Here is a 21,617-nt window from a genome sequence, read left to right as displayed (position 1 = left end):
GCATTTCAGTTGCTGCAGAAGCCTGCAACGCTATGAAACGTGCTCACGTTTAAAATCCGAAAGAGAAGTTTTCCGATTCATTTCAATACTTCCAAATGGATGTTTACACTCCACACAAATAACAACACATATTCTGTTTTGTTTCTAAATACCAGTTGCTGTCAAATCCAAGAGCAGAGAGAACACAATCAAAGTTACAATCCTCTTTACCGCATTAATCCCGCTGCAACCTCTCAGCTGTCTCAGCGCAGCCACTGCAGCAAGTGACAAGCAACATGTGACTTCTGCTGTCAAACAGTTAATGTATTAATGACATTAATCTCAGAGGAAAGTTTAACACTCTCTCACTGAATTAACTGCACTTCCTAAGGAATCGATTTCAGATCAATATCTGCTATTTTTTCTACTTAGTGGCAAGAGTCTAAAAGCACAACACTATATATTGTCCTAACGCGCAGTACAAACTCTGCATCAGTAGCATTGCGAGCGATCTTAAACTATTCCAGGAGATTCTCCACGTCCTATGGAAACATGGATGGAGTCCAACTTTCTCAGCCAAATCTGAATTGTTTGCTAGATGTGAAGTCCTTATGTTGTTGGAGACTTAACAGTCCCTGAACCTCCAGAGCGCCTCTCCCATGCCCTTGTATTCCATTTCTAATCCTCCTTCCTGCATCCTGCACAATGCAACCCCCTACCTTTCCCCAAAACCTCTGCTGCAGCTGCCAAAGTCCTCTAGGTCTGCCTTTGAATCTGTAATTCCACTGGATACTCTCTGACAGGTCACCAGGGAATACTAGCAGCTGTTTTGCAGGAAACACCACATCTCCTTCTAATCATAAGCAAAAAAGCAAAGCAATAGAGGCAACATGAGCTCCAGAGCCACAAGCACAGTATGTGGGAAAAAGAGGCAAAACCACATTCTGAGCAGAAAGTCTCTTCTCGATTTTTTGCCTTGACTCTCTCACACAAGATCAAGCACTCAGCTCACAGTAAACCTTGCAGACAACGACACAACAGTAAATATGTTGCCAGTAAAATACGCCAACCATATGTTTCCAGTTGGACTGCAGTAGTTTTGTACCCAAAAAGATCTTTATATGATCTTGAAACTGCAGATATCTCTAATCTAGACTACAAGCAAAAAACATTTCTTAGCATATCCCACCTACGTCCATTCTTACCCAACACGCGCTACTCAAAATTGATCGAATGAACAGCTTTTGCCCACAGTGAGTGCCTTCTCCATCGGTGAGATACAGAAGATTGCAGAGGAAAAAAGTCACAATACAGCTTGAGCGTAGAGAAAGATATGCTTTTGGTCTTTTAGTATTTTTTTTTTTCAGGTAGTTGAAACTAAACACCAACGAAAAAATCCTTCTAACGTTGCCAGAAAAGAGATACTAGAACTTTGTCAGCAGGAGTCATTTTGAAACATTACTCTTGTTGAGCACGATCTCACTTCCTGTGTACGAGAGGCCTAAAGCAAAAATCGATTTTAGGCTGACCCACGAATAACTCAGAGACCCCATGTTATGGATTATAGCTTGGCATTACACTTGGTAAAAACAAACAAAATATAATGCTAAAACCCGGAAAGGTAAGAAAGTTACTTGCTGTTAGTAAACATTACAAAATAATAAAACTCCTTTTACGCTTGTATTCATCACAACCTTTGAGTTCATAGCCCTTTTACTTAAAATAGCATAAACTAATTTATCTGACCGCCCCTAACACAAGATTAATGCTGTTTGCTATTCCCCATTTACAGTATTTAAGCAGATAGTAATGAAATTCAGTATCTCATCCACAACGTGATTCTGTTCCAGTAATGTATCACAGTCTTGTTGACGAAGATGTTACCTACGGTAACTCCATACACCACCTATGTACAAATTACAGTTTTTCTATTTACAGTATATCCTGGGGTGTTTTGTTGCACAGCCCTTCACTGTGCAAAGTTGAGCAACGCATACTAACAATTTCAGTAAATAGTACAGTGAAACCTGCCACCTTGTACTGATCCCAGTTCAAAGTTTGCAAATGTACTTGGCATTAATTCTAATAAAACTAAAACGGAAAAAAACCCCACACATGCCCGAAAAGCGACAGCCAGCAACCAGAAAACTGAACAACTAGACTGCTTGCAGAAATGTGTCATCCTGCAGTAACTGGCAGCTGGTTCATAACAAGAGTTCATAAACACCTTGTAAGCACTTTCATTTTGCAGCCACAGTCTACGAAAACCTAACAAAACCCAGTACGAGAGGTTAAGCAAAAATAAACTTGGATTCGATGCTAGCAAACTACAGCATAACGTTGCAAGACCGAAGGAGAACTTTACCAGCTTTTTTGACAAAACATTATTCCAAGTCCAGCAGAAAAAGTTTGGAAATAATATCTGCAAACCGTTCCACCCTTCTTGCGCTGCGCGCTGGAAAGGAAACAGCACAGTCGGTTTCATTTTGATACTTCTTGTAAACTGACAAAGGAAATAAACTGCCAGCTCAAACCCCCGGACTGATCCGCTGCATAAAACGCAGCTCCACAATCGCAAGCTTCATTCCAGGTCAAATGACATAATTGGGAAATTATCAAGTGCTAAAATAACCACCCTTCTGCTGGTGTTTATTTACGATAAACACAAGCTTCGCTTTCTGACATAAACCCACTAAAACGATTCTCCATTTCACAAAGTCTACAAGTGAGTAGGATCAGCAAAATTATGCAAAACATCCTGCTAGAAGAAGAAATGTAAACTGAGCCACTTACAGAGAGGAGCAGGCTGCCAACTTAATCTGATTCTACGACGACTGTAAACATGTACTTTTGGAACGTGAAACGATTCACATTGCCACAGATGCCGTCAGAGAAACACAGCAACGTGATTAGGTATTCTGCACACGGTAAAAAATCAGGCAGATGACCTGCTGCAGCAAATACCAGATCAGTGCTCGCACACACCAACTGTTTTGACTACAGGCACTTGTTAAGCACCAAGTTTCAGGTCCTACCAGTTGGACACCAGAACTGATCCTGTGCCAAGAACAACAAGCGCTGAAAACGGCTGCAGGGTTTTGTTTTTTTTTTTTTTTTTCTGGTTTTTTTTTTTTTTTTTTTTTTTTTTATATAATTGTTGATACAAGTCCACTAACTGCAGAAATGAACCATAGTGCAAAATTAAAAGCAGCAAAAAACACAAGTGTATATTTAGAGGAAGACACTGCGTTTTTTTCTGTCTTGATTCAGGAAAAAAGGAGTGTGTTTTTGTTTAACACAGTAGGACAAACCTGCTGTTCTCCTGAAAAATCTTTTGTTTAGGGCATAACTTGGCATTTTCTAGGGTAATTGTAGGAGACAGGAGGAATAATCTCTAGAATATCAGTAAATTACACTTAAGTGGCCAAATCTCTTAAAAATGGCCAAATTCCACAAAAGCCACACACTCAGCATTTCCCAGAACATTTCCATTCCTCTTTGATAGAATGCATGGAGGGGGAAGAAAAAAACCCAACCAAACAAAAAAACCAAACCAAACCACAAAAAAACAAAAAACAACGGTCAACCGGAACTCCAGCACAGCAAAAAAAAAATGCTTCAAATAGTCCAATTAATTATACTAAATGCAAAATGTACTTGTCTGCTTCTTTTGCAAGGATTCTGAGATCTAAAGACGGAACTCCAAGGTATTACTGATGTATCAGAGACAGGAAAATGATAGAAGAGTGAATACCTTGCCCTGGTGACAACGTCAGTCTTCACATCACTGAGCTGGAAGACCTAGATTTCACTCTTGTGTCAAGGCCTGTTTCTTCAACTATAAAAGGGGACATTATTGATTTAGGGTATTAACTTGATTACAAAAAGAACTGGAGATTTAAGTAGGAATTCATCTCTTCTTGTAATGACACAATTCCATACGTGTAATCAGCATTTGTCACCTGATGCACCGCTACTGCATAAAAAACAACAATTTTCTACTATAAGTCATATATGTTTCTCAGCTCAGCAAGGCCAAAAATCCCCAGGCAAAAAAGAAATAACGGAGCAAATGAATCCCGCTACACGCTTTTTTGAGTGACACTCTACCAAAGAAAAGCAAGCAGAGCTTATGGGCAGAAATTTCCCATTCTGCTGGAGGAGATGCTCTGGTAGTCCAACGCCAAACTAGTGAGACATCCTGATGTGTCTGGGAGTGTCCGAGGTAAATACCATCTCACACCGCCTGCCTGGTGCTTACACCAGGAGGACAGTGCTCACAATCCTTTTGCACCAGTTCCTCCGCACTGGTATCTTATTACCCGCTGACCAGTGGTAACGGTATTTCTACCATTTTTGCTCAGAGCAAGGAAATGCATTATCAGCCCTAAACTTGATGGAAGATCCATCAGTGAAATGCTGAAATATTTCTAGCCATCAAGCAACAGTACTTTCCTTCAAGGAAAGGTAAGCACTGCTGAAAAATCAGAGTTTTGTGGGTGATTTTATATGTGAAGAGAAATCTTTTATTTGGCTATTTGTTGGATGTAAGAAAAAAGTATCTGTACATTTAACACTGAAATATAACAGGAGGAACAGCACTCTAGTTTACTAAATATACAAATTTAAAAGCAACTCACCAATTCATTCCTCCAAACACCTGACTTAAATAATTTTATTTCAGACACACTGTTGCAAATAGAGGAAAATTTAGAATTGCTATCCTCTCACGCTTCGTATTGTGTAACAGACCTGTTTCCTCAGGCAGATCTTTCACATTCAAGGTCATCTGATGATACATATTTCTATTTATTGACTTATACTTATCAGGTAAAATATTTCACGGTATTTCTATCTCCACCTTTAATGATATTTACCAAACAACAACAACAAAGTAATTTAAGTACATTATTGTTTTAGGAACTTGGATGTTTTCCCTCATCTATCACACAACTATTACAGAAAACTGATACTTCTTTAATGCTAATCCAAACAGATATAACAGCATTTCTTTTCAGATAAGAAAAGATAAGCCACAGAAGACTGAGATGGGACTACTGACGTGGTTTGGCAAAAAACAATGCTGTACTACAACTACGAGAAAACAAGCTATCATTTTTAGGAAACTTATGTTCTTGATCTGTTTTTGTGCATAATATCACGTCAGATTTTGTTGAATACGAAGATAACACATCACCAGTTCATTTTATCATTCCTTCAGTTCATTTTATCATTCCTTAGAAGAAACCTGTACAAAAATGGTAACTTCACTGAAATTAGCCCAGAATAATAGCTTTGCAGGACTTGTATATAAACTACTGTTTAAACTTTCTGGCTTTTCAGCTCCAAGTGTTATTTGGGATCCAAAACCAGCATCTGGTGAAACAATGTATTTCTTAACAAGCTGTTTTATAGGCAGAGAAATAATGAAAAACATTTTTCTAAAAAGCCATGGGTTTGATCCCTAAATTTGCTCCATCTCTGTTACCCTGAGCTTCTCTATCCCCCAGCACCCTCACCGTTTCATCCTGCATCCACAGTCCTTTGCCCCCCAGCAAAAGAGACAGGATAAGCTCCGTCTGGTCCGTAGGTAACACATGTGCCAACTGCCAGTACAAGCATGCTACTGCCACATGAAACGCTGTTCTCTGGGGGCATGTTAATTAATTAAGGTGTCTCTTCACAGTTGCTGATTTTCACAAGATTCCTTAAACTTTGTATTTTTGAAGCCAAATTGGTAAAGAGTTAAAAATTCTTAAGACAAAATTGGTGTAATCGCATAAGCCTTCTTGCTATTATTATTAATAGTAGTATTATCACTTCTATCGTTATTATAATAGTTATCATATTTTAGGAAACTCAAGCTGAAATTTATATATGAATTTTTTTACTTGCTATTCTGTGCTTGCCACTCCTCATGGATATTCCCAGACATCAAATTAATCCTGGAATATTTTGACATCTTTTGAAAATCCACGTAACCAAACAGATCTACCCAACTAAGGACACTGTTTTGTTTTGAAAATTGAATGAGCTTATATTTAAGTTTCAATTAGCTTTATCAAAACTTGCTACAAAAGCAGCATAACTATCAGTGCAGAATATTTCCTCATTCCAGACATTTTAGATACATTAGCTCACTCATTTTTCAGGCACATTATTTAATAAAATCTATTATTTAGAATGCTGCAGGACCCACAAGCGATAACCCCCTAATACAGAGCCTCCTAAGTGAATGTGCAAAATAATTCCTGAAGAGGTCACTTGTTCATGTTTCCCTCACTACATACAATAGCTCTTACAAACAAGAAACGAAACTCTCAACCTTCTACAGAACAAAACTGAACAGACAACACTGAGAGACCTACCCAAATACAAAAGTGGGTTTGTAGGGCATTTTTTATCTGTTCCTCTCCCTTAAAAATCTCTTTAGTTCTATACTTACATGCAACTTAAGATATAAAAGGACAGTTTCTACTTTAACTTGCATCATTTATGACTTCTAAACTGTGCAAACTAAAGGAACTCAGACCTAACCACACATGAATGAAAAAGATGCAAATCAACCTCTGACATTCCAAGTGACAACTACTTCACATTCACCTCTCAACCCTTCCTCGCTGCAACGAACTTCATGTATTACAAATTACTTGCTTTGGACAAACTACTTACCTGCTCATAGTACTAACAGCTTTCCCATCATTGCCCTGAATGGGAGAGAGTGTTTTATGTCTACAAGTTTAAATGTTTGTTCTACCTATATAAATGATTTCTTTCAGATGGGCCTTTATTCAGTTTTTGGAGGCTACCATATAATCAATAACAAATCGAGACTTGAAAATTTGTTGGAGCATGGTCAGTGTTTCAGATGCTGTATGAAGGTAGGTATTTCCCAAGGCCACGCAGCGATGCGAGTGTGGATCTGAATTTAAGGCATTCCAAGTTTATTCAGCTCATGTTGCCTCTGTCATGTATTAACGTGGCAGGAATGGCACGGGGGAAAGAGACAGATGATATCCATTACAGCTACCTACCAAGGTGCTGAACACCACAACGTTGCACAGCCATGCACAATTGCACGGCTGTGCAGTTCAGCTTTCCCTCCTACCACTTCCAATGCCTTGAACAACTTGTCATCCAGTGCAGGTGGTTCCAACTTTCTACGTATCTTCTCAGAAGCAAACACAGACTATATTTTAGAAAAACTTTTAGGAAAAAAATAAATGCATACACGCTCACCAGCTGAAGACACGGGATATTTTTCCTACAAGATGCTCTAATGACTTTCCATAATTACTTACATAAGCTTATTGGGGAAAAAAAAAATTAATCACTTCTCATTAAAACAAGGCATAGCTCAACTCAGAACAATTCTTGTGGACAGTAAGCAAACAAACCGAGATCATTAGAAGTTCAACTTGCAAGCAAATCCACACAAAGGAATCAGTTTTACCTGAAGACATTTGAGGTGTGCAACAGGAGGTCTCTGAGAACAAACGTGCAATAAATATCTTTCTAAGGTATCAAATGTTTGATATGTATCAGTTGTTTTTGATTTAAACCACCTGAGTCAATTGGGGCACAGGTAAAACATATTAGGATGATTATTTCCTATCAGGGTTTAGCTGACTTTTTATAGTGCTAGAACCTGGCTTCATCCATGCTTGGTGTGACATGTCACTTCAGGTGGGAAAAATGAATAGTACATCCGTTTGTCAAGAGATGAGAGCAGCCTTTGGTCAGCCAAGAAATGATTACAGGGGAAGTAAGCTTGGAAGCTAACAGGAAGAAGGGAAAACAATTTTAAAACAAGGATTTCAAAGTGGGTTATTTATAGAGTCAACACTCAATTATCCATGGTCAGATTATCTGTACCAGAGATGCAGAAACAAATCAGCTCCATCTGGGCTCATTAGCCTAGGTGCAGCTTGGTGCAAGTGTTCCGATACTTCTAGGGATGGTGTGGGTCCAGAAATTATCCAACAAGTATTTTTTCAGCATAAGACCAAAGAACCACTTCGGTTGTCTCTGTATGGCATTTCCAAAGGCAAGAGCATTGGGGAAAACGGCAAAGACTCCAGATGAAGCCACCGCCTTGCAGTGCTACCCCCATGCTCTGGGTCCCAAGGAGTTTTATTAACTCAGGCACAGCATCAAGCCCAAGCTGGCTGTGTGCATTCCTGCCATGCTGCATCACGGCTGCATCCTCTCCCTGGACACCAGGGAGCTTGGGAGCTTGGTGGAGACAAGCACAAGATACTTGTGACGACGCAGGAACCAGGCACCAGCCAGCATGGCAAACACTACGAAACCCAACTCAGCTGGGATGGCCTCTGTACAGAGGGACTGAGCTGTGAGATCACTTGAGATTCTGATTTACAGTTAAGTCATTAAACCAGATATTCTAAATAAAGGATAACTTAAAAGACAAGTGCTTTCCTAACTGTAAGAAAACATAGCAACAGACAATACCAATCCAGCCTGAAGCTGTTTTCCTGGCCACAATGCCAAAAGTGTAATTGACAGTGAAATAAAAAGGTTGACAGGGAAGGAAATGGAAAAAATCCAACATTACATTTCCTACCTGCCAATTGCTTCCTCTGAATCAGACTATCTGCGTTCATGCTGAAGGGCTGAAACCTTTGTCCATCTGTCAGCAAATAGCAAACTCCAGAAGAGACTTTATGCTCTTTAGACTCTTCTGGAAGTTGTCCCTCCTCATCAAATTGATGCTACTATAGCTGAAAGAAATCCTGCTATTTAAAGACGAGAGATACTTCTAAATTGGAGGAGACTGAGATTCAGTTTATTTTTTTCCAGCAATGGCAGTCACTTGACCAAAGAGGCAGGGAAAGGACAACAAGCAGGATACTGGCATGAAAAAAATCTCGGCTATAATCAGCTGACTCCAGCTTGATTACAGAGGAGGAACTAAACTCTGTATTTGGCAAATGGATCACAGAGCAAGTCTTTTCTAAAGCTTTTTGCTGAGCCTGCCAATTGGTAGCTAGACAGTACAGCAGATTTAACCAGCAATGGCTAACACGTGAAACAAAACTAACCATGCCTGAGATATCACCCCTGGGATTTGCCTACTGTATCTAAATACTGAGAGAAAATGGTTTATTTACACTGAAGAGCACAACACGTAGCAGAGAACTGCTCAAGTATTTTCAAACGATAGCAAGAAACAGAGGCTCACAGAGTGTAGGACAAGGTAGAGGAAGAGGGTCACCTATTCCACCAGAACAACATTCTAAGACTTGAGGAAATCTGCAGATCCTAAATCTACGACCTTATCACCCCTGCTTTCCATTTCCCTAGTCCCAAATGCCTCGACTTTCCAGGTTGCTTAAGGTCTGAAAAACAAGAAATTCAACAAAAACAATAGTTCAAAACCAAAATTCACTATGACAGATATAACTTATCAGAGAACTCTGGCAGTTTTAATTGTTATTATTTCTCCTTATGTTTCAGATCCCTAAATGTCTACTGCCTAGAAGATGATAGCAGTAGAAGTTACAGAAGGTTTATTGTCTTTCTTTGCTGTTTTACCTTAGGACATGAAGTTTATTCTTGGTATTAGGGACTAAGATATTTTGGACCGTGTAACATTCAGCAAACAAAACCAGAAAACCTATCTTCTGCTGTACAGTATTTGCAGGTCTTGTCTACGGTATTTATCTTAGAATACATACTAACGAGGACAACAGCATAAGCACTAGAAGGGAAAGGACTCAATTACTGTAAACAACAGGGAGCAAATGACTGTTAAACATTGAACAATTGACATCGATGGAAAGCTTAAAAGTTTTCACCTCTTATTTGCTGAAACAAGATTAGGTCAACACTGCCCTCCTCTGCCCCTTAAACCCCATCAAACTAGGGAAGACCATATATGTAAAACCACTACACTACCTCACTGCCCTGCTGAAATTCTCAATTGCTGTAAGGTTTGAGGAAAGACACCCAAGGTATTTCCCCTTCCTGGGGGCTACTGCCACAGCAAATTTCAGCCTGTAACTTCCAGGTAAATTGGCTATGTATCTGTCAAACACATACACATGAACGGTGCTTACACAAACTTTCAGCTCCGTTACTGCTCCCCCCACCCCAAGATATCAATTCTAGCCAGGAACTGGATTAGCAACAGACTGTGAAACATTTTCAGAGAAGTTCAGAGGCGGCACTTACAAAAGGACAGTGACATTTCATGGCCTGAAGGCCCCAGAGCAAAGCATGGCAGCCGGCATCAGGCCTTGTGTGTTACGGCTGCAGTCGTACCACGGATCAAACAGAGATGCAATTTTTATTCTTGCCCTTCCTCCCTTTCAAAACATTCCCAGGTCACCTTTGGCTTCAACCTGGCATTAATACATGGCTGCACTATAGTGTAGGAATAGAGACTGGGCACACTGTAGAACAAAACCTTAAGTCTTTCAGCAATTGCTTCCTAAAATAGGCTGCTCTTGTCCTGGAAGTGCAGCGTGCATTGCTGCCCCCAGATGTAGCCTCGTAGATTCAGCATATTGAAATAAACTTGCTGAACCTGCTTTCGCGATTCATCCCGTATAAGGGACCTCTCTCTTTTCAATAATTTTATGCTAATTTACATGTCACAAATCTTACGTGCTCCCCTCCCCTTCCATGTTAACTGTAAAATTATTAAATACTTTAGTGATATGGACTACTTTTGTATGACTTCTGTCTTCCTCTTCATAATTAATTGTCAAAATCTGTTACACAGCAAATTTAAAACAAATTATTCTATACTGTTTTTGTATTTTAATTAAATATAAAGCAATACTGGTCAGATATCTCAGGACATTTCTAGCTGTACAGAAATCAGATCTCATTTAATGGCTATAGTATTTCACAGATTGAGACAGATACCACCTCCATCAGATGACACTGGTTCAGGTAAACAAGTAGGTTCTCTTTTTCCCTTAAAAACTCTAATATAAAGTTTTCTAGTGTCACTTAGATTTCATCGTTATAATAATTTAAATATATATATATAGAAGAGATATAGAACTTTAAGTTTTTCTCGTTCTAAATTCATTAGTACAAATAGAGGGAGACTGTAATCCATGCACACAGCAAGTAATTCAGCTCTAATTCATACTACAGCACAGCAGAGGTAAAGCGGTAATGTCGACGTTAAACCTGATACTATACCACCCTTAAAGCTTGCAGGTAATCCCTGTCTTACCAAGAACTCCACACTGAGAGACATCAGATATACTTAAAGAATAATTCAGTATCATGAAAGTACTCAGTTCCTTTTAATTTAAATTTACACATCTAGAACCATATCAAAGCTTCCAAAAGCAAATACTCAGCAATTGCCTTGTTCCTATTTAAAAAGCTCTAAGGAATATATATAAAGGAGTCCATAAAAAAGTTGACAGCTGCTAATTCGAGAGTCAGCAGTTTGCCATTATAGTGGCACATTGTGTTTAAACTGCTTTGGTACCACTGTCATGTTGTTAGTCAAATACCAAAAAAACCTCAAAACCCCTACAAATGACATATTTCTAAACCACTACCTACTACCAATGTAATCAGACACATTTCGCGCTTTTTTTTTTTTTTACAATTGTCACATGTGTGACAAGGTGACATTTCACCCTGTGAAATATACGTGTAAGAGCAAAACATACAATATAGAATTACATACTATGCATAAGTGAGAAAGCACAAAAACTTCTCTACATATATGGGTCTAGCTAAGTTACTAGTTACCTGCCTCTGTTTTTCTTTAACCTTTCTGAAGCAGCTGCAAGTGGAGCTTAATGTCTGCTCACAACTTAAAATTTTTGCAGTAATTTGTGCAGATTTGTGCAAATGAAAATCACAGACTATATTACATTCCAAGACTGTAGGCAACACGAGCGACTGTATTTGCACAACAGCATGCTGATATAGTTGGGGAAAAAAAAAAGTCCCAGTACAGATAAGCAAGGGTCAAAGTTCTGGTCGTGCTTGAAGTTTCAGTATTGGCACTTCCTGATCTGAGTCTAAAATACTACTCTTAATTAAATCTATTTTGTCCTTCTGTGCTGCAGTAATGAACTACTATTCTCCCCCCCTCCTTCATGTATCTACTTCTGATTTGCTCACTTACACTTCTATAAACCATTAGTCCAGTTTTAAAAGGTCTTCAGTCCACAGAAGGCATTGCCACAATTAGTCCCCCAGGCCAGAGCTGCGTTTAGCCTCGCTGCACGAAGCTCAGCCCAGAAGCCTCCTGGAGCAGGGCGGGAGTTGTAAAGGTCCCCTTGCACCCTTTAACGCCTCAGCTACTTTGGAAACCGTAAGAGTTGCTGACAACCCTGAGATACATGCCACCTCCCTCCACATTACAAAGGTATCTAAAACTGTGGATGTTTCCAGCAACAGTTGTGTGCTATAACCTCGTACAGCTCCTGCAACAGGTTTCTCACGCCGCTCCTCCTCGGTGCCAACCAACCAACGCGGGGCCTCCAGCGGCCCAGACTCACATCCAGACCGCGCTGCAAACCCCGGGCCAGCGGCACTTTCCCCCGGCGTTGCTGACGGGATCCCCTGCGGAGACTCGGAGCCCACCGCGGCGGAGGCGGCGGCGGCGGCAGCAGCAGCAGAGGCCGGCCCGGGGCGGCGGGCGGCGGCGGGGAGGTGCCGGGAGAGGCGGGAGCTGCCAGTCCTGCCCCGGGCCCGCCGCCCGCCGGCAGCGCCGAGCAGCGCCCCGTAAACAAGAGAGACGGTCACTGACGCATGCTCCCGGGGGGAGCGCTAATCTTTCTGGTTTTTAACCCTCCCGACTCAACGCCACGAGCAGGGAAAGCCCAAATCAGCGAAAAGCTCGGGATTGGCACAGTAAATGCACAAATCTGCATCGTGAAAACCCCGTTTCATTTAACACACTCGATTCTTCTCAGGAAAAGCTGTCAAACTCCCCGTTTAGTTTAAAGGCTCACGAGAGGGCAAGTCCTTCAGCAAACAACCAGCCGGCAGCACCGCAGCTTCAGCCACCTCCAGTGAGGTTACAGGCTCCATCCACCTCCACTCCAGCACTTGCTAAACTCTCCGGAATAATGCATGGTAACCGGTAATCAAAAATTAAGCTTCAGAAGATCTGATTATCTTTGATTTTTACACAGCAGTGTCCAAGTGGACACAGAATTAAGATCCTGTTATAGCCAGCTGCTGGATAAACGCTAAGTTCTTTATCACCTATTTTTCTTCTTACAAGTACCTGGTACTCACAAGTACGCAGATATCAGAGCTATGGTGTCACCACCCAAAATAAAAAGCTACATCAACAAGCTGAGCGTTGCTGCGGCACAGCTCTGCCTGTCAAAGCATCCCCCTGCCAAACCCTCACCCTGGCTGCTGCTGGAAATGGCAGGTTTGCCGTTAACCCAAAATACTTCCTTCAGCATAACTCCCAAGATTTGGAATGGAAGTAGGTTTAATGCTCACCCGATGCTATTAGAAGTAATTTGTTTCGACTGTACTTAAATGGGCAGCCCCTCGGCTCTCCCCACACACATGCAACTCCTCTTGCAGCCCAGTAGTTGTTGGCTTGTCCACTAAAACCAGCCAAAACCATCAATTTGCAGCAGACCAGCATGGGACCCCAGTTTAAATGCAAATTTATTCTCACATCTGCATCCAACATGAAACACACTAACAAAGGCAAGCTTGTATCATAAGGTACTTACAAATGTTTTAGGATTAAATTCTATGTATTTGCACACATGCGTGGAGCGGCGTTTCCCAGGAAATTAAGCTGAAAGATGTTCTCTGGAGTGCTGTATTCCCCGGCTGCACACCCTCCCCGACTCTGCAGGGATCCCAGTGGGGCGGCAGCGGGAACGGCCCCAATTTATTCAAGTTTCTTTCTTAATCACAGAATCATCTGCCTGAGGTCTTGGAAGAAGAGAGAAAGTGGACGGGGAGCGTGAAAACACAGAACCAGCCTTCTCAAAGATTAGTCACGATAAGTAAGCTCTTCAGCGGGCGCTGCGGGTCCTTCTGGATTCAAGAACTGGATTCAAATCATCCTGACCCACTGGACCCAAAATGGAACACAGAAATTAAGCCAATAGGTCTTCGAAGGTGCATAACCTGTTGGTTTGCGGGTTTTTTTAAATTTAATTTGAACACAGGGCTTGAAGTAGAAAATAAAACAGATTGTATGTTTGGGGCATGAGCCTACCTAAGCAAAATAAAACTGAATGCTTATGGGATTTCTGCGTTCAGGAAAGCATTCACTGCAGGTGCACCTGCCTCAGAAGAAGCAATTGCTGAAGCCAAGAAATAATGAAACAAAACAAAATATGGAAGGAGAAATAAGCAGAAGAGAAACAACTTGTAGGTATAGAAATAATAGGTAAGTAATATCAATATCAACATGTAAATAAACAATAAGACAAATAGGTAAGTAAAAAATTTAAAACTTACTGGAAAAAAATCCAGCAAAAATATATGCTCATAAAAAGCTCCAGCAAAGACGAGAAATTGGAGGCTGAAAGAAACTACAGGTTGTGTTGCATACCTCCATCATTTTATGGCTAGGATGTCAGACACTGCTAATACCTATTTGTACATCTCAGGTTCGTGCCCGTGGAGCAGCTGTCAGAGCACGACGTAACACATAATCCTGGGGATCCACGGGGCTGCAAGGCTGCTACAAAGTGAGTGGTGATTGCTGCCTCATGTGAGCGTGTGATAAAGGTCATATCGCATGTCTTAAATGGCCAATAAGTCATTACGTGGTTCTGAATGTTTAAAATATAACACAGGGTCATGTTAAGAAAAGGCTGACTTCCATGGAGAAACAAAACAACACACCAGAATTTGGGGAGGGGAAGAATCCATGGTAATCATGTAAACAACCTAGCACAAGTAAGTTCAAAATGATGCTTTGATTATCTGAAAATAAAAATCCATCTTCTGAAGAGTGAGGCTAATGTTACCTCTTGTTTAAGATACAATCAGGATGTTGTCAATTTTCTGTTTCGTAATATTAGGCATCTCAAGTGATCCATCGATAGATTGCCTGAAGCAAATGTTCCAGGAAGTGATAACCAGTGCTTTAATTTTCAATCTAAAAAAGGGAATTTAACAACAATATCAAGACATGTGTTTAAATTTAAAAGCACTTCCAAAGTTGAGATGAAGAACACAGACCACCTTATCGATTAACTTCTTGTAAATGGTTTTCTTTATACAATGGGATACCAATAGAGACGGTTTGTGCTAGTGACAGACAAGTTCTGCACTCAACCACACAGAGAAAATATTGCACAGTAAATATTATTTTCTAACGCTAGAATCTTAATGCAGAAGTTTTATCTACAGAACGTACAATCTATAAAAAGGCTGAGAGTAAAATAAGCCAATAGTTAGAAGTACAATTCATTGTAGGTAATACAGGGAAAAAAAGGATTTTTTTTTTTGATAAAGGATCGCTCTCTTTGTTCATCTTGCAGGCTTTAATTAAGTGACTAAGAAATAAGGAGCAGTTAAGAGTGATTCCTTTGTAACCTGTTTTTTTCAGGCTATAAATGTGACTCTGGTAATACTAGTACTACATAAAAACATTAAGAAGACCGCTTATTTACCAATGCCTGGATATAGACATTAACTTGCCTGATGTCAGCACAAAGCTACAATACCATGGTGTTTTTAAGACTATCTTGAAAAGAAAACATCTAATCCCTATGGTTAGTTTTGGACTGATGGAGCTGGGTTTGTGTCTATTGGGAAAAAAGAAAAAAGCAATATGCCAGCAGCACTTTATAGCAACTTTTTTTTGTGCTGTGCATCAGAAGAATATTCCCATAGAATTTTCAATAGGAGGACCCAAATTTAAATATTAAGTGCTTTGCTGATGGACGCTGGCACTATCAGACAGCTTGCACATTTAAGCTACTTGAACCTGGGAACATTTCTTAGTACCCAGTACACGGAGACTGCCTAGTCAGGAATGCGTTCTGGGACTAAAACTTCAAAATGAAGAAACAAGAGTCCAATCTGTTGGGAGCATACATGTTTCTTGCTAAAGCTGTGCGGGCCTATAATAGTGCCAAAATTAATTTTGTTTCCTCATACTGCTAGGTAGGTCAACGTGCTGGTTTTTTTTTCCCCACCCAGAAACAAGGCTACAGCTTCAGCAACTCAGTACCAGCAAAAACAAGAGGACAGACTTCAGGCAAAAAAATATAACCCAACAGAGAAATGAAACACCAACACATATATTTGAGTGGCAGCTCTATGAAGCGTTTCGGGTTTTTCTGTAATTGTATATTAATCTCACTCTGAGGCCCAAATCGGGTTTCTTACGTTTCAGTGCCATGGATATTTTGTCACCAAAGGACAGAAGAGGGGTGTTAGAGAAGCGCAAGTCAGAGCACTTGGGAAAGTCAAAATTGTACTGATTTTACCTGCAGAGATGGTTTCAGAAGAATCTCTAAAACTCTACCTGATTGTTTCTGGAGACAGCTGTCTAAAACTACCAACAGGTATCTTATCTAAACCACAGTTAGCAGAAAACAGGAGAGGGGATCCAGATTTCTATGAATTCCAAGTATCCTGACTCAGCAACTCCAACAGATCAAGCATCCGATCCATTTTCGGCAACGCACCCTACGAAGCTGTGTTTGTGGCCTATAAAACACTCCTGCTACTCTTAAAGTATCATAGACCTTCATAAACAAATCAAACAACTGTTGTTGTACTGAGGAGAAGTACAAAGCCCTGACTAACAAGTGGTGCTTGACAGACACTCAGTTATGCTTACTTGACCCTGCAGATCAGACTGATGCCTCAGCAGTCCTGAATTTTCACAGCAGCTCCTCCAGAAAGGCCACGGCATTCTGGCTTCTTGTTTAACCTCTTATAAACGAAAAGTGGTGAATGTGGATTTCACTAAGGAGTGCCTTAGTCTTCACAGTTCACTCCTAAATCCATAAATTAGACTATTATTTTGGGGAAATCCTAGAAGGCCTGAGATAGATCCATATATACCTGAGATATACTCTGAGATACTCCCTTTTTTTCTGCTTGCCCTATCCATGTATCTGAGGTTTGTCTGTATTTCAGGCAAGGAACGGCTACTCCAGTGACTTTCACTTGATTGCAGTCAGTCCTTGCACTATCCTTCCCATACGGAGATGTACGGCAAACACAGTTCTCTCCCCTTTTCATTCTTCATCCAGGCCAAGAAGGTGTTACCCATTTAGATGTCAATATGCACCCAAGTGACAATTTCAAAACAGCTTCAAATACTGTAACAACATAAGAAAAGACAACCTACCATCTGCTTTCTTAGGAAAAACGTCATCTTTTCAGAAAGTGCTTATTTAATGTCTAGCACAGGGTTTCACTTTCTTGGTCATGATCCCTAGGGGTTCCTCAGAGATAAGTTTCCCTTATTAAAAATAAAATATTGTAACAATAAAATTAAGAACAAAATTTGGTTTCCATTTTGCGTTGAATAGCTTTCCTTGCTGTAAAACTTCCAACCTAAATTGTCTAAGCAAGTTGAAGTACCAAGAAGTGGGCACACTGTCCTTCCAAAACCGTATTAACTGGAGTTAATATTGTACAATCACATAAAAACCAGTCTTTGTTCTCAAATGCTTATAAATGATGGTATCAAACACTCGGGCACCTCATCAGTGCCACGGAGTTCAGCAGTACCACGGCAGGTGCAGCATCGTACTTAGTGCTTCTAGGATAGCTGCTGAAATTAACCCAACAAGGAATAAATGTTCCTCCTCCAACACTTAAACTTGTAATTCTTCAAGCAAGGTCATGGAGACAACAGATCCTTCAGTACTTCTCTCATACAACTTTTTCCACTGCTCTAGGGCTCTGCAAGCTTTTGAATATTTTTTAAAGAATATTTACATGTTAAATGATACATAGTTAATGAAAGCACAAGTAACATATGCAAAACTAGTATTTCTTATGGGAGCAATGCTGCTTTAAGAAGCACCACTACACCACATTGTAGTGGTTTCCTAAGTTTCTTATTTTTGTCCTCAAACACATACTGCTCCCTTAAAGCATTACATGGAGAAGACCTCAAATGTATCCTTTAACGACTTAGAGCAAACAAGAGCAAATTTGTTGCTTGATGTGTGCAATGCTGCATGCATCTTCATGAGCACCCCAGTGTTACATTTCTTAGCCATGAGATTCCATAATCCCAGGTATTAGTTGGTATCTCTTACTGACTTAATTCAACCAATAATAAAGGTTTTATTTCAATTAGTTTCTTAGTCTCGCATTAGAATCAGTGATTTAGATTTAAATTCACATACTTTTCACGTCCTGTGGGTATGCACGTTTTGACAGTACTACAAAAAATGTACTGCAAGCTGCACGTAAGCTGATTGAAACCGTCAAACCAGTATTTAATTGCTTGCTGACATGTACCTCAACACTGACTTCGGAAAAATAGTCCAGAGTGGATTTATCTGAACATACAAAAGTACACTCAGAAAACACATTTTCAAGTCACCTGTATGCATGTAGGGAATACAGGTTTTATTATTACACTTTTAATTCCCAAATCACACATCACAGCTTTTTTCCATTATTTACTCTGTGACTACATATAGCATCTCAAACTTCCAGATTTTTTTCCCCACATAATGGATATTATAAATTTCTACTCTTAAGATTCAAAAATATTTAAAGAAGTTTTAAACAAAAAATTCCTTACTACTTTTGTTCTGATCCTTAGCTTTTGAAAGACTGTAACATACGTTTTCTCAGATAATGTACAATAAAAGCAATTAGTGAGTAAAATTCACAAAGTTTTTGCAGAAACCTGTGTTCAGTCTGTTATCTCTTCCCTCCTGAATTCAGTGCTGCAGAAGGCAATATTCTGGATATGCAGTACAGCAGTCTTCACCATTTCCCCCCCATTTTCTATAATTTACAACTTTTACTGTAATTCTATTCAGTCAGAATATGTGGCATTTTAGAGTTGATCTTCTAGACTTTCTATGTCTTTTGATGTTAGCAGGCTTACTCCACACATTAAAACTTACTCCCTACCACATCCTCCCTTTTAGGGCTTTGAATTCCTGTTAGAGATGAGCATGTCTCTTTTGGGGAAAAAAATAGGATGCCACCACCATTTCTCAGATATACCAACAGTCTGTAGATACCAACTACTAAAACCAGTACTCAAATCCAGACAGGCATAGCCCAGAAAAACACCACTTTAATTCAAACAGTAAATCTTTCATCTTCAAGGTCAGGTGTCCTTTTCAAAAGGTATGCTTTTATGATTGTAGTTTAGATAAGACAGGCAAAGCTGATTTAATAATTAATTGCTGCTGGTGTTCCCTCTGTAAGTGCTACTCTGAACCATGCATTCTCCCTGCTTTTTCCTTGCACTATCCCTGGCATTCACCTGCTGCCCTGATGGGCGAGCTTAGCTTGCTAAACCAGCAGAACACTAACCAAAGAAAGGCAGGAAAGGTGCGAAACCACAAATAAATCAAAGTGAATAGCTTTCTCCTATTATTTGATAGCAAGCTGAATAGTGTCCCTACAGGGCGAGATGAGCTGCAGGAGCGCTGCAGGTAAGGAAGAGGATGCCAGGGCAGGGTAGGAAGGGCGAGATGAGAGGAGCGGGCTCTGCCCTCTCTGCAGCAGTGAGCCATGAGATCGATGCAGGTGCCTCTTATATGCCCAACGAGCGACAACCTGGCACAGTGAGAGCCAACAGAGCTCTAAAAAGGGCACCGATGTCACCAACAGAGAAAGTATCCTGGAGAGATGGCAACGTTTTAAAGCTGCTGAAGGTTTTGCTGCTGTTGTAACAGGTTCTTGCTTATTTTACAAGGACTGCGGCTGTCACTTGGTGATCAGTCCTTGCTGGAAAAGAGCACTGCTGCACCTCGCAACCTGGGGCTGCTCTCACAGCTCTGCCTCCAATCTGTACTGTCTTCTTCCAGTCTATGAACATTTACCACTGAGGGTCAACAGTTTATTCACACAAAACATCACTGATTGCTGTCCCATTTATAACCATATTCTTTTGGTAAACGATAGCAAGCGTCAACAGTGTGGCATCAATTGCCTGATACTTGTCGCACACTGGCTGGTCTTAGCTAACCCAGCTGCCTTCAGTTATGGCCTTCATACAGTAGAGGGGACATGACAAATGTGGTAAGAATGAGTAACTGACTCTTCACACAGAAATATTTTGAGAAATGTAATCAGGAGTCTGTAAAGAACTGGATACAAATGGAGTAAAACTCTTCATTCACTATCTCTGTACATCACCAAGAAACAGCTTGCTTCATTGTCAAGAACAAAACACTAGAATAACTTAGAGCTGCTGAGCCTACTGGACACTGCAGACCTTCATCACTGACTTTCACATATCTAAGAAAAGACTATCAGAGAAGTAATGCAGAGGCACAGGGGATTTGTCATAACGCTTCTATACTGAGTGCCCCGTGCTACACTTAGGACTGAATGCTTTCATAATATTAGTACCTTACTTGTGAGACTAATACATTTCGTTACAACAAAAATCTAATCCTGCCACTGAAAACTCTCTAGAACCTAAACTTTAAAATAAAAACCATTTTGCATTTTTAACTTGCCCCAAAGTTTTCAAATAAAAGATGAACCGGAAATACAACAGTTGCACTTTTTATTTTTTTTCTTGTAGTTAATTAAAAACCATTTCTTAAGTTAAATTGATAATTAAAAAAAACTCACTACATTTAAAACTAAGTTCTACGTTAAAACAAAATTTTCACTACACTAAAACCAGTAAGTCAGCATGGGATAAATAAAACATAGGTTGCCTGTCAAAAGAAAAACCAGTAGGAAAGACAGTATAACACTGTTAAGCATGAAGATGTAAATGTTCATTTGCGCAACATGCAAAGTAGTGATTGCATTTCTTGTAACATTATATGAATATTCCACACATTAAAGAAACAGAAATCACTAAAGCAACAGACATCAGGAAGCCTTTTGATAACGTAAGAATAGATGGCCTGTAATCAAAGTTAAAAGAGCAAACTGCTACAACATGAGAACTTTTCTGTAAATGGCTACTCCACATTGATAAAAACACTACTAAACATCACTGCAGTTAATCTTTTGCCTTAGATTAATATTGACTAAGACAGAACATATTTTAATGTAACAGTATGGGTTGCACTCTAATTGCTCGGTCATTTTTGCCATCAGTACGATCTAATGTTTCTAGGAACGCAAGTTATTTTTATTAGGCAACCAGCTGCAGGCATTGCTGGAAGTTAACTACATTAAGTTCCAGAAAAACTGGGAAAATTACCATTCATATGCTTTCAAAAGCTTCCCAAACACGTGAATGGAAGCTGTGTTTGAATGGCAAAAGTCAAACAATTTTGAAACTAGATTAAAGGCAGTGAGCAGTGATTTATTTGCAATGTATCTTTCTATTCCACATAAAACTGCTTGTGCTTAGAGACCAAGATTTGGTCCATGCTTACAAGAAGGTACTACTGCAGTGATGTATGATGGAATAAGCTTTAAAAAAAATGAAGCACGAGTGACTGCTTTAAAGAATTACTTTTGTGCACACAGTGCTAGGGAAGGCAATGATGACTAATGGGGAGAGGCGC

General features: G+C 40.0%; 1 protein-coding gene across 8 annotated transcripts in view; it reads right to left on the bottom strand.

Annotated features, from left to right (window-relative positions):
• Positions 1–21,617, bottom strand: part of ATXN7L1 (ataxin 7 like 1) — a 119,596-nt gene that overhangs the window by 38,641 nt on the left and 59,338 nt on the right. Inside the window, exon 1 of one of the 8 annotated variants that reach the window (XM_063323446.1) lies at positions 12,396–12,645. The exons of 3 other annotated variants lie outside the window; for them this stretch is intronic. The gene's annotated coding sequence lies outside the window, so the exon portion shown is untranslated. Of the gene's footprint in view, positions 1–2,344; positions 2,442–2,772; positions 2,900–12,106; positions 12,184–12,395; positions 12,646–21,617 lie in introns of those variants that run through there. 4 more of the 8 variants (XM_063323449.1, XM_063323450.1, XM_063323447.1 and 1 more) reach the window with 4 other exon arrangements.

This window comes from Chroicocephalus ridibundus, chromosome 1, assembly GCF_963924245.1.
Source record: "Chroicocephalus ridibundus chromosome 1, bChrRid1.1, whole genome shotgun sequence".
NCBI lineage: Eukaryota > Metazoa > Chordata > Aves > Charadriiformes > Laridae > Chroicocephalus > Chroicocephalus ridibundus.
This window is presented reverse-complemented; position numbering and strand designations above follow the sequence as displayed.